The sequence below is a fragment of the Penaeus monodon genome, chromosome 41, assembly GCF_015228065.2.
Source record: "Penaeus monodon isolate SGIC_2016 chromosome 41, NSTDA_Pmon_1, whole genome shotgun sequence".
NCBI classification, from domain to species: Eukaryota; Metazoa; Arthropoda; class Malacostraca; order Decapoda; family Penaeidae; genus Penaeus; species Penaeus monodon.
In genome coordinates, this window is record NC_051426.1 from 14,689,967 (window position 1) to 14,704,288 (window position 14,322).

Sequence of the window (14,322 nt, forward strand, 5' to 3'; positions counted from 1 at the left end):
AATAAATGAAAAAATTAAACCCTTTAAAAGGGAAAGGATTTAAAGTTTTTAAAATTTGGGAAAAAAATAACAAAAAGAGACCCAAAACCCAAAAAAAAACCATGGGTGGAAGGAAAAAAATGTAACAAAAAAAATAAAATTTAAAAAACAGAACATTTTAAAAGGGAGGAAAAAAACAAATAAAGAAAACAAACATTATAAAAAAATTAGTAATAAAAAACAAAAAAAAAATTTAAAAGAAAAAAGAAAAAAAAAAGAATCTTGGGAAAAAAAAATTTAGACTTAAAACCCCCCAAAAAAACTGGAAATTTTAAAAAAACAATGGGAAAAAAAATTTTAAAATAATTTTTCCCCTAACAGAGAATGACCCCCCCCCGTTCGAGATACCCAAAAAAAAAAATTATTAAAAAAAGAATATGAAAAACAGAAATAAAAAATCCAAAAAAATTTGGAGGAAAAGAAAGAGGAAAAAAATATTGAATTTCCCAAATAACGGAATTTAATAATGAAATAGGACAGTGAATTGAAAATTTTGGCCCTAAAAAAACCCCCTTAAAAAGGGGAAAAAAAGCTTACGGCCCTGATGAAATAAACCCTTTCAAATTTTCAAAAAATTTCCCAAAAAAAATAATAAACAAAATTTTTTTTAAAAAAAAACCACTTTTGGAAAAAAAGGAGAATATCCAATGAATTTAAAAATGAAAAAATAAATCCAATAAACAAACCCGGTAAAAAAAAACCCTCAGAGGACAAAACTTATAGATTATCAGTTTGAATAACAAAAACTGGGAAAATTTTTCGAAAATATAAAACAAAGAGGGAATTTAAAATTTGGGGGTTTTGAAGTTAATAAAAAGCTGAGAAAATCTTACAGGGTTTTTGACCCAAAAAAAAAAGTAAAATAGAAAGGGACTACAATTTAAAGGGGAAACATAAATAAGCAAAAAAAAAAATAATATGCCAAATTTTTAAGGGCCCCCATAGCTTTTGAAAAAGCTTTTTACACAGTTTAAAACACGACGCACTACTAACTAAAATGTCCCAAAATTAGGGGTTAATGGGATTTTAAGAAAAAAAATCTACCGTTTTTTTAAAGAAAGAACATTTCAAATGAAAAATAGGGGAAGAAATATCTAAAAAAAAGGAAAAAAAAAAAAAAGTCAAGTGGGGGGACCTCAGGGCTCCCCAGAAGCCCAGATTTTTCAAGTAAAGATAACAACCTAAAATTTCCAGGAAATGAAAAAACTAATATATGGGAGATGCATAAAGCAGTAACCCCCAAAAAAAGATTTAAACCCAAAACAAAAAATTTAAACTAAAAGGGGCTTTAGAAATCTTAAAGAAGGGGAACCACATGAATCAAAAAAAACTAACAAAAAGCAAGATAAGAAATATACCCAAAATAAAAAAGGGTAAGAAAAAAATGGATTTTACAAACAAACTGATATCTTAGGATTAAGATTGAAATCACCAAAAAAAACTTAAAAAAAAAAAAAACAAAAAACAAAAAAAAAAAAAAAAAAAAAAATACAAAAAAAAACCAAACACCAAATAATCCAAAAAAAAAAAAAACTGGGAAAATTTTAAAAAGAAAAATAAACCTTTAAAAATAGAATTAGAAAAAATCATTTATAAATTTCAAAAAAAAAATTTTAAAAAATTAAAAAACCCAAAAAAGTAAAAATCTTTTTTGGAAATTAAAAAAAAAAGGAAAATTTTGCCAAAACAAAGGGGGTTTTTCTTTTTGATCCACCCCAAACTACCCCTTTAAGCATAAACCAAAAACATCCCCGTAAAATAAGAAAAAAGGGGAAATAGAAGTATACAATAGCAAAAAAACTAGGGGAAAACCAGATAACACACCAATAAAGCAAATAGCAATAAAAATAAAAATGAAACAAATTTTAAAAAAAGATAAAAAATTGTTAAATTAAGAACCATAGGGGAAAACCCGTAAAAAATTTTAAAAATAAACTATAGCAACAAAAATAGTAAAAGAAACACCCCAGTAACCCCCCTGGGATGATATCCCCCACAAAGTAAGAAATCAGTTTATAAATGCCATAAAAGACCTTTTAGAAGAAATAATTAAAAAAAAAGTTTTGATGTTAGAAAAATAAAATATAGGCAACAAAAAACAAAATTTTACCCGGGGGATCAAAAAGGGAAAAGACCCCCCAAATTTAGTCCGCAGCAAAATTTTTCCAAAAAGCTAACATTAAAAAACAATTTTGGAAAACTACCCAAAAAGCCCCAGAATAAAACCCAAGCAGGATATTGGGAATAAAAAAAGGACTGCATTTATTTAAAAATAACAAAATAGTAAACTCAGTAATCTTCACAGACTCCTTTTCAGCTCTACAATTAATAGTAAATCACAGACCCAAAACATACAAACAATTCACATACGAAATGCAACAATCAATACTCACATTAGCAAAAAAAAACCCAAATCCCTTGCCCGTTGTTGTCATGGGGGGGGCTTTGGAGGCGGAGACTGGGACCCAATGATGGGGAACTCCCCAACCTTGGGACTCAGCCCTCGACTCAACTAATTTTGCATGGTCTTTTTTTCCTTCCCACTTTTCGTTTCTGTCCCTTCACCAAACCCTTCTGTTATCCACCTCCTAAGGTGTGAGAGCCGTGCTGAAAGGATGAAAGGCTGACTTTGTGCCAGTCCTGAACGGCCTGAGGGAGCCATGGGCACGGTTTTCCCCTGATTTAGTTACCTAGCCCTTACCCCTCAAGGGGACCCTGAGGGGTGGACTGTTTTTATCCCCAACATAATCCAGGCTTACCATGGCCAGTAATGAAAACATATCCCCACTATTAAGGGCAATGAGGCTTGCCCCTTTATCAAATAGCCCCAAAGATGTAAACCCACCCGATTCCCTGACCCCAGGCTCTCCTTTGACCACGGCTCCGAACACTGCAATAACTACCCCCTCATCAATGCCTACTAGTAAAGTAGCCAACAATCAACCCTTAAGGAACATTTCCACTCTCCTAGCATGCTCAACTTCAACACCTCTATCTCCACAATCTCCAAAATCAACCACCCCATCCTCCCTTATTAATACCTTACAGCCTTATTGCCCACCTCTCCATAACACTACCTCCCTCAACAAATACTCCATTTTCGTCACGCCCCCCGCCCTTCTACTACCCCTTTCTCTAAAACAATCTTGAATACTTTCTTTAGCGCAGCCAAATGGGACCAATTTTTCGTGATCCCTCCCACAGCTCCCTACTCTGACAACACCCTTCTCTTCCAACAATGTCTCCAAAAACAAGTAGGTAAAGTCTCTTTCCGTAGCCGACCCGACCGCTCCCGTCTTGTCACAGTAACATCCCAAAACCAAGCTATAGCATTAACAAAACTAACTGACCTATATGGTAACCCCATCCTTGCAGAACCCCATCCAACCCTCAATACTTGCACCGGAACAGTTTCAGTCTCCCCAGCAAATTGCCCAGTCTATGACAAAGATTGGTCGGACTGTGGAGAAGACCTACTTGCCTGTCTCACAGACTATGATGCAACATCAGTACAATGCTACTCCATTCCCCCCAGAGGTCATCGAAAGAAACCCACTAACATAGCCAAAATTACCTTCCGTAGACATGACCTTCCCTTTAACGTCTACATAGGAGGAGAATCCTTCCCTGTTTGTCCATACCAACCTCCTCCACGTCAGTGCCAAAATTGTTGGCGTCTAGGACACCCAGCCAAACATTGCCTTTCCACAGCCAGATGCCCACTATGTGCCCAACCTGGCCATACCCGATCTAACTGCTCTGCACAATCACGCACATGTGCCAACTGTGGTGGCCCCCATAATGTATTTTATAGGGGCTGTCCCACCTACAAGTTTGAGTCTGAGGTAGCAACTCTCAGATTCAAACTTGGACTCACACTACATGAAGCCAGACAGGAAGCACGTCGACGTGGTTTCTCTCTTACTCCTTACTCCAGTAATACTGCTCATTCTACCAATTCTCCTAAACCCACCCCCCTACATCTAACTCCCCTTCTTCTACCTCCTACCTTCCCCAGTCAAACTCTTTTGCCATCCTAAACCCAGACACTCCAATCTCTACTACAGATACTCCAATCACCACTACAACCTCAACACCTTCCCCTCTCCCTCCTCGCACTACCCGTAACAGACAGAACAAACGTTCCACCCCCTCTTCCCCTACCACACAATCACCTCCACCTTCCTTTGCCCCTACGCTTGAGACACCAGTCCTCTCTTCCCCCCTCACAAGAAATCCTTTATCCCCCAAAACTCCCCAACCAACTCCTCAAAAGAAACTATTGAAAATATTTGAGATTACTTAATGAAAACTGACACTCAACCTCCAAATCTTACAACTCCTGCTCCTTCCACACTCCAAGTAACTGCTGATATCCATCCTCCTCCTAACGATATCCCCCCTACACCCTATCCTCCTAACCCCTCCCAACACAGCCCATATAATGATATGATTACCACATTTAGCAATGGGAGTAAAATAATGATTATTCAATATGTTTGTGGAAATGTCCATTTATTGGTGTGCAATATTGCACTTCTTAACCTCAGATTCTACCATACTCCAAAGCATGGCATCACTGGAGGTACCATTAAAACCAGATGCCTGTGATAATATTGTTAAGAATGTGGATTCTACCATTTGAAATTTAAGTTGTTTTATACAAGTATGAAAAGTTATTGTTGATAGTATTAATTTTTTTTAATTATAAAAATATGATTGAAGGGATGCATCATGTTTTTATGATTATACTCTACATTTTTTGTGGGAAAATTTTGGAGTAAGGCATTTTAGTAGGGGATTGAGATATAAGGTGCTTAAAAGAAACAGATCATTTGAATTATATGCATTTTACTGAAGGCATAACATAAATGAATAGTTATTCTTGATGAAAAATATGTTGCTATTTTTTATGAACCATTCACTGGATATGAGGTGTTTAAAATGTGTCCTAGGGGTTATTAAAGTGACTTTGATTTAAATCAGCCATATCCATTTTTAGGTACCCCTGCCCTCTTCCCAAAAGCCTTCAAATCTCCATTTTTCCTGATAAAAGGAGTAAAAAAATAATTTCCGTACTCTTGAACACATAATCTGATATTACAATATTTTACAGCAACAGCTATGGGGACAGCGGCACCCACAAATGTCTTGACACGCAGTAAAACATCTGGGCCAAATGTGTAAGGAGAGATCTGCAAAGGTTTGTTACAGCTTTATAAACATTATATATATATACACAACCATCCTATAGACTAATTAAGTCAAGATACAATATTATACAAATTCTAACCAGCAATCATGAAAATTTGGAATGTAAGGAGCTTTTTTAGTATTTCCTGTTGCACTTATTATTCAGTAGGAGATAAACAATAACGCTTCCTAAGGTTGTAAATAATCATATTTTTTACAGGTACATTCTACACAGTTACAATTAATCCTCTTTATTGTACATATTGATAAAGATTATTTATAATCTACATGTAAATACTTAATTTTCTAACTATAGTTTCAGATCTTTCTTAAATCATATTTACTCATACTTCTTCACTTTTGTTTCAGAAACATTGAAAAGAAAAATATACGATGTCGATGTCTCCTTAAAGTACGATTATACTTTAAGGAGACATCGAGCAACTATTTATAGGCTCAGGAATCAGCTCAAAACAATGTCAACTAAAGTATGATATACACCAAAACAGTTAATTGCAAATGCAGCTAGATTCTTAGACCTAAAATTAGTGAGTTTTTTAATGCTCAAATAAAATGTAGCACCACCACAAATAATGGTCGAAGATACAGCCAAACAATGAAAAGTTTTGCCTTAGCCACGTACTATAGCAGTCCAAGGGCTTATAGAATGCTGAAATCCTGAAATGTAGATACTCCCTGTGGCATTGTGTTTGATGCAATGCATATAAGTGAAGAAGCAATGATTCCAAAACAGTTTTGAACAAAGGAAATAACCTTTGTTTTGTCATAATTGTCAAAAATTGTTATTTAATAATAATAAAAAAAAATCTTACATTTTTCTATTTTTCCTGTCTACCAAATAGTCTTTATAGTTCTGTGTGTTCCGTCATAGATGGCAGATACGTCGAGAGGCCTAGAAGTTTTCACACACCAAGCTTGACCCGCCTGGTGGTGGTGGTCACACAAGCTGTGATGGTGGATATAATATTAAGTGAAAATCTAAAAATATCACAAAACACAAAGTTATGATTTCCAAAACGTATTCAAAATCATGCAATTAAAAGCACGCAAACAGTAAAAGTCAAAATTACATGAATAAAAAAAAGTTACGATGCGTATTGATTAATTTTAATAAATATTTAAATGTACAATGAAAGTAAAGCTAGATATATGCTAAAATTAAGCTAAACGAGTGAACAGTAGGTCAAGGATAATGGGTAAAAAAATAACACTAAAACAGGCTTTGTAATCGGGACATGAATCTGATAATTAAACGTTCGCCACCCAACTTTTTCCTGGAGACTGGAAGGGTAAGGATCTTACCCATGAGGCCCTCCCCGTGGGCTGAATATTACTGCTGCTGCTGTCCAGGTGGAGGGGGGGGGGGGGGGGTGGGGGGGGGGGAGGATTCTGTTGCTGCTGCATAAGGTAGCGTTGTTTTATCTGAATCGAAAAAAACTATATATATATAGATATATGCATATTATATATATATATATAATATATATATATATATATATATATATATATATATATTATATATCTATTTATATATACTATATATATAATATATATATGTATATATATATATATATATAAATATATATATATATATATATATATACATATATTAATATAATATATATATATATATATACATATATATCATATATTTAATATAATAATATATATTATAAACATACATAAATATATATACATATATATATATATATACATATATTAAATACTATATATATATATATATATATATATTATACATATATATTACATATACATATATACTTAATATATATATATATATATATATATTTATATATATTATATATATATTATAATATATATATTATATATATATATATAATATATATATATATATATATACATATATACATATACATACATACATACATACACACACACACACACACACACACACACACACACACACACACACACACACACACACACACACACACACACACACACACACGTGTGTGTGTGTGTGTGTGTGTGTGTGTGTGTGTGTGTGTGTGTGTGTGTGTGTGTGTGTGTGTGTGTGTGTGTGTGTGTGTGTGTGTGTGTGTCGTGTGTGTATGTTTGTGTTTATATATATATATATATATATATATATATATATATATATATATATATATATATATATATATATATATATATATATGTATATGCATATGTATATATATTTATCATATATCCATATGTGATGCATATATCTGCAGTATCAAAAAATAGTATTACGCTTAATTTAGATACTTGCCCTCTTTTCCTCTTTCCTTATTGTCTTGTCGTGCCTCCGCCTCTGGAATTTTAAAGAAAATGAATTTAATGATAGCAACTGATGAGAAGCAGAGGGATGGGGTGAGAAGAATAACAAGAGGTAAGAGAGAAAGAGAACGTTGGTATACTGAGAATATCTGTATATTTTTGGCCTACTATGTATAAATAATTCTTCTGTGTATAAGTGAGTTTTTGTTCAAGCGACAGAAATAAGAAAGTTAATGTATATAAATCAGATTTATGTTTGCAGAATTTGTAACCATTGTAGGTTTTGTTACGCATTCTGATGTTCTGCTGTAGAATGGAGACAGAGCTTCCTCCCAGAGAAGTGTCAACAGGTGGCATCTGTGTGTTTGAATGGAGTCGCAGTTGATTATGTTCTAGAACGGATTATTTCAGAAGGAATAGCATCACAGCATTGTGCCAATAGCATTATTGGTAAATTATTTTGTTATCATTTGAGTCCTTGCAATTGTGATGTAAAAAGTAAACAGTTGCATCGAGTGGAAGTAACTATAAATAATAAACGTTTGCCGTGAGTCAATGTTATCAGGCATGACCATAACCCTACTCACTTATGGTATAGAGAATTGTAAAGTATTATCCAAATGATGTATTACAGTGGCATTCTGACTTGAACCTGTGGCTTCTGATTCAGCCTGAGAGGTAACTCACCAGTGGTTTATGGGGGGAGGCACTGTAAGTTTCATACTTGTCATGTTTGTATTATTTGTATATTTGTTCAATTCATTTCATTAGGATCATGAGATATTATTTGTTTGCTCAGTAAACAAATTGCAAAGGTGTAGCTAAGACAGTGTTTAATGACAAGCAAACTGTGAAAGATTTGCCTAAACTTATGATGCACCGGCTGACTCCACCCCACTTTGATGGGAAAATACGTGAATATCCCACATTCCGTAAAGACTATGAGCGACTGATGAGGCCTATGTATGAAGATGATCCTTATGTTTTGCGTTCTTGTTTGTTTCTTGTTTCTTGAGGTCGGCATTTACTCTTTCAAGTGGTAGATGAACATCTGGAGCGTTTGCCATTGGTGCTTGCCGGTAAGCTGGTCCCTTGCGCCGCTGGCATACTGCACATGAACTTAAAAACTGCCTGGTCTCCCTGAGAAGGTTGGGAAAATAAAATAGATCACGGATCTTACGTATGTCCGGTACACTCCTAGATGTGCCCCAAGAGGTGAAGAGTGAACCAATTTTAGAGCAACATTACGTAGCTCCCGAGGGATGACCAGCTGGTGCAAGTGTCGAACATGATAAAGAATGCCGTTAGTTAATTCGAACTCTTCTAACGGCAGAGGAAGCTTTCGTCGTGGCACAGCTCTTTCCTCCAGCTACTGAATGACCTCTCGCCATAGCGGATCCTTCAGCTGAGCATCACGAACCTTCTGTGGATCAAGAGCACTAGCAACAATGTCAGCAACACAACTAATACAGTCAGGGACATGGTTAGACGAACCTTTCTTGTATAAGAGTTTATACTGGCAGTTAGATAACTCATGTGACCACTTCGACATCACGCGGAGATTTCGTACGGCGATGGAAGACGAACGTTAGTGGTCTGTGGTCTATGAATATTAGGAATTTATTGCCATACAGGTAGTGGTCAAAAACACGAACCCCTTCTATCACAGCGAGTGCTTCAATATCTATCGCCGGATATCTCGTTTCGGGACCCCTACGCTTACGGGAAAAATAAGCTACTGCATGAGGGATATCATCTGGGCCTCTCTGCATAAGGCAGGCTCCTAATGCCAACTTCGAAGCATCACAGTGAACCTCAAATGGGAAGGTGAAGTTCGATTTCTTCAAGGCAGGAGCTTCTACAAGTGATTGCTGAAGGATTATGAATGTTTTTTCTTCCTCATCTGTCCAGACAAACTTCGCATCTTTACGTGTGAGCCTTGTAAGTGGGGCAGCAACAGCAGCATAATGGGGAATGTGTTTTCTAAAATAACCACTACAGCCCAGAAATCTGCGCACCTCTTTGGCAGTACGGGGAACAGACGTGTTATTAATGGCAATGACCTTGTCAGGGTCCGGTAAAATTCCCTCTGGGGTGACCTTGAAACCCAGGAATTTAAATTCGCGTGTTGCAAATTCGCATTTTTCGCTATTCAATCTAAACCCTGCCTATTTTAAGAGATGCAAGGTTTCTGTTAGATGCTCTAGATGCTCTTCGAACGAGAATCTGTGCACAACGACATCATCGAGGTAAGCTACCGTATGTCGCCCTAGTACCGTTGATAATACCATATTAATGGTTCTCTGAAAGGTGCCAGGAGCCGTAGCAAGACCAAACGGTAATCGTCTGAACTGCCACAGGCGATGTCCGTCGGAAAACGCGGTCTTCGGACGATCCTCAAGATCTACAGAGATCGACCAATACGCATTTTTACCGTCGAGAACCGTAAACCAAGATGTATCTCTGAGCTCGTCGATGAGTTCGTCAGCACGAGGCATAGGATAACTATCGGCGACAGTCGCCGCATTTAGCCCTCGAAAGTCAATGCAAAACCTCGTGGTACCGTTCTTTTTACGAACGAGGACCACAGGAGATAACCATGGTGACGACGAGGGCTCTATCACCCCTTCATCTCTCATCTTATCGCACTCGTCGCGAATGAAAGCTTCAGTCTTCTCGGGTAAGCGCCACTGACGGACACATACGGGCTTAGAATCTATTAGTTACAATACGGTGCTCAACTCCCGGCACGTGACCTAATATGGGGTCATCTGAGAACAATTTAGGGAATTTACATATCACCTTGCAAAGATGATGTTGCTGCAATTCATCTCAATGGTCGAGGTGAATACCTAACATGGTGACACTGGCACACGTGCTCACATTACCTGTCGCGTCGGCGGAAGGACGGAGATCGATGTCGGGAAAGATGGTTAATTCAGAGTCCTCGTAACCAAAATCCAGTGTCCCATAATATTCATTAAAGTCATCATTGAATTACCCTCCTCTAAAGCCTCTTTACGATCACTCGCGGGATCCTCGAACGAATCGCTCCCCTGACGGGATCCGTCCTCACCATCTTCCACGGCAACAACCTCGTCTGCTTCACTGACCTCTGCAAACATTTTTAATAGTTTTAGGTCTCGAGTCTGTGTTAACAACCCATACAGACACACATCGATTATTTACAGACACTAATGATCTCGGTACTAGCGCTGAATCACTTACGCCCGTCAAAAATGCGGTCGGCCCGGAGAAGCTTCTCGGCACTCGACCTTCAACAAATCTCCTGTACGAGGAGGGCACAAAACCGTACGCAATGCGTGCACTTTATTAGAGATCCCGTATGACACACTACTCACTGCACGATCACTGATGGTCGTGATACACAAAGATTGTGCATCAGTGTAAGTAAGAGAGAGAGAGAGAGAAATAGAAAAGAGGGAAGGGGAAAATTGCGAAAGAAAAAGAAAGATATAAAACATTCTTTAACTTACCACATCGCGGAGGCCGATCTTCTCGTCGTTTCCCTTATTCTTCATTTCCGAGGAACTAAAAAAAAAAAATGAATATTTTCATAGTACGAATAAAAAAAAAAAAGAAGAAAGAAATCGCGAGCCCCCGAGAGCAAAGATTAATCTTTGATCGCGGGGGTTGTTTACGAAATTTCCGAAGCGTTTTCGCTTTTATGATTTTAATTGTCACGGTTTCACTATAATACTTTTTCCGCAATTGTCTTTTATGTATTTACCACACTCCGCTTTGGGTTTGTATCCCTCAGACAACGAACTAGGTGATATCACTCGCACACCAACTGGCAGAATGACCGGTGAACGTGGGGTAGGTTGCTTGCTATATTGCAACAGCGCATGCGCGCTCTCCAGGCACCAGAGCAAGGGGAGGGGCAAAGAGCACAATCTGTGTACGTGTATGTGTAGATGGGGGTTGTAAGTGTGTTCACACACATACGCAGAATGAAGCTAGAATGGGAAGGGGGAAGGGAGGAGAAGGTCCTTAAACAGAAAAGGGAGATAAAAAAAAAAGATGGAAGGAACTTCAAGACGAAAGAAGGATGGGTAAGAAGAGAGATAAAGAAAGGGAAGGGGGCCTCAGAGAGGAAAGGGGGGAGGGGAGGGTGTAAGGGAGATTAAGAAGGCTGAGGAGGGAATAGGAATGACGAAGGGCTTAAAGCGGCAGGAGAGGAGGGAATTTAAGGAAGATTTTCTAGTGATAGAGAGTGGAAGAGCGGAAAAGGAAAAGGTGGCGGGAGAGGGAAAGGAAAAGGAGAGAGGAGGCGAGAGGGTGACAGAGAGAGAAAGGAGGGGAGAATTACCTTTTTTTTTTTTTTTTTTTTTTTTTGGTCACGCTAGTTATTATTATTGTTATTATTATTATTATTATTATTATTATTATTATTATTATTATTATTTTATTATTATTATTATTATTATGTTTCTCATTTATTTATGACTCTCTCATTCTACTCCCTAATTCTCCCTAATTCCTTTTTCACTTTCCCAATTTTCCTCCGCATTTCTTTTCTCTCGTCCTTCTCCTTCACCTGCTTTAAGATATTGCATTTCGTTGCCTTTTGATTATTAATACATCAATTTACCAAACTATTGTGAATGCAACAATACGAGGACTATATCCAACATGTATTTACAATAAGTTGTTCATGTTGGCGTATTCACGGATAGGTGATATGAAATTGGAATTTTATGTGGTTCCTTAAAGAAGATAGGAGTTCACGCATAAATGCATAGTTTTTTTCTCTCCCCCCCTCCCTCTCCTCCATCGCTCCTTCTCCTCCCACCCCTCCCTCTCTCCCTCTCCCTCTCTCCCTCTCCCCCATCCCTCCTTCTCCCCCCACCCCTCCCTTCCGCTCTCTCTCCCGTCCTCCCTCTCTCCCTCTTCCTCCCTCCCTCCCTCCCTCTCCCTGTCCCTCTCTCCCTCCCTCTCCCCCCTCCCTCTCCCTCTCCTTCCTTTCTCGCTCTCTCTCTGTCCCTCTCCCTTTCTTTCTTTCTTTCTTTCTTTTTTTAACAGTTTATAAACATGTAGCCTCGGAAGAAGTGCGCACCAGTTACTGCTTTCCTCAAGAACAAGTAAACACTAAGTGAATGCGATTGTCAACACAAGTTTCCCTCGATATCTCGATAGCTGGTCCGTTCGTGTCGCAGCAAATGGGCTTAGAGTGGTTATTGTAAGAGCAATCTGGTCTACACATGACCTGGCATGTTGCAATTAGTCTAACGCTGTAGTTAAATGACAATATTCCTTTGTCATTTCATTCATCATTCAGACAACGACTATATAATATAATAGTAAAAATAACAAAAATATACATATATATCTTCATGGGGGAGGGGGAGGGGTTGCAGAACCTATTCAAGAGAGAAAGGGAGAGAGAGAGAGAGAGAGAGAGCAAGAGAAAGAGGGCAAAGAGAAAGAGAGAGAGAGAGAGAGCAGAAGAGAGAGAGAAAGAGAGGGAGAGAGAAAGAAAGAGAGAGAGAGAGAAAGCAAGAGAGGAAGAGAGAGAGCAAGAGAAAGAGGACAGAAAGAGAGCAAGAGAGAGAGAAAGAGAGAAGAGGTTCTTTGGCCCTTAGATTATACAACTTCATATTGTTCAAATACCTCGTTTGTATAAGAATATGTGTTTGTTCAATTCCTTGGTATCTCTTTCCTGATGTTTTTATCATTATTAAACTGTGTTTACTCTATGATATTATGAAAATCTTTCTTTCCAACATACTGTAGTTATAAATACATTATCTGCAGTGTATATGTTTATGTATGTATGCATGTACGTATATGCCCTTGTACAGATTTTGTGTGTGTGTGTGTGTGTGCATATGTGTACCTGCTTACCTTTATATTTACATACATGCATGCATACGTACTTACATATATATATACATACATACACACATGTATATTCGTACATATATACATAAATACATACATACATACATACATACATACACATCCATCCACCCATACATACATCCATATATACATGCATATTATATCGTTATGCTATATGTCATATTCAATATTTTTCCTTGAGAATTGTGCTAGGATTATGCCAGTGATGATACCACTGACTTTTCCCATAAACTTTGTTTGGCCGTATAAATTATTTAATGTTTTATTTTCTTTTAATTTTCACAAGAAATCTTGTGTGTGTGTGTGTGTGTGTGTGTGTGTGTGTGTGTGTGTGTGTGTGTGTGTGTGTGTGTGTGTGTGTGTGTGTGTGTGTGTGTGTGTGCGCGTGCGCGCGTGCATGCACGTGTGCGTTACCAAATTATCAGTGATGCTAGTGCTAATGATGATGATAATACTACCTTCAACCACTACTACTACCCATTATTATCATAATGATTATTGATGATTACCAGCAAGAATAATTACACTAACAAAATTGTCATCTTTTTGTACTATCATCGTTATCATCATTATCATATAACAGAAGGGTAATAAAAAATATGCAGAAGAAATGGGATAACTGAACCGATCACTTGTCGCCAGACGCTCGGAACCGCGATGATAATAAATCACCCTCTATTTCGTCTGCATGTCATGATTATGCTGCCATTCTGTAAATTTTTTGCTGGGTTTGCATTCCGTATTTTCGCTGTGTCGTGCTTACGGCAGGCGGCCAGGGAGCGGCGCAGCTGAGGGAGGGCTTTGGGAGGGTGAGGGGGGGTGGGGGTGACGATGATGCTAATGATGTTTCGCCATCGGTTGTAAGCTCGACACGTGCGATGATGACGATGGTGATGATTA

General features: G+C 37.6%; 2 long non-coding RNA genes across 2 annotated transcripts; one reads left to right on the forward strand and one right to left on the reverse strand.

The window, feature by feature from the left end:
* Positions 1–4,912: 4,912 nt before the first annotated feature.
* On the reverse strand, positions 4,913–6,622 carry LOC119598515. Its single transcript, XR_005230968.1, has 3 exons — positions 6,556–6,622; positions 6,066–6,199; positions 4,913–5,234 (listed from the first exon to the last, which is right to left on the reverse strand). It is a non-coding gene; the product is annotated as an uncharacterized LOC119598515 (long non-coding RNA).
* On the forward strand, positions 5,155–6,064 carry LOC119598514. The gene is made up of 2 exons (XR_005230967.1): positions 5,155–5,242; positions 5,602–6,064. It is a non-coding gene; the product is annotated as an uncharacterized LOC119598514 (long non-coding RNA).
* Positions 6,623–14,322: the final 7,700 nt, after the last annotated feature.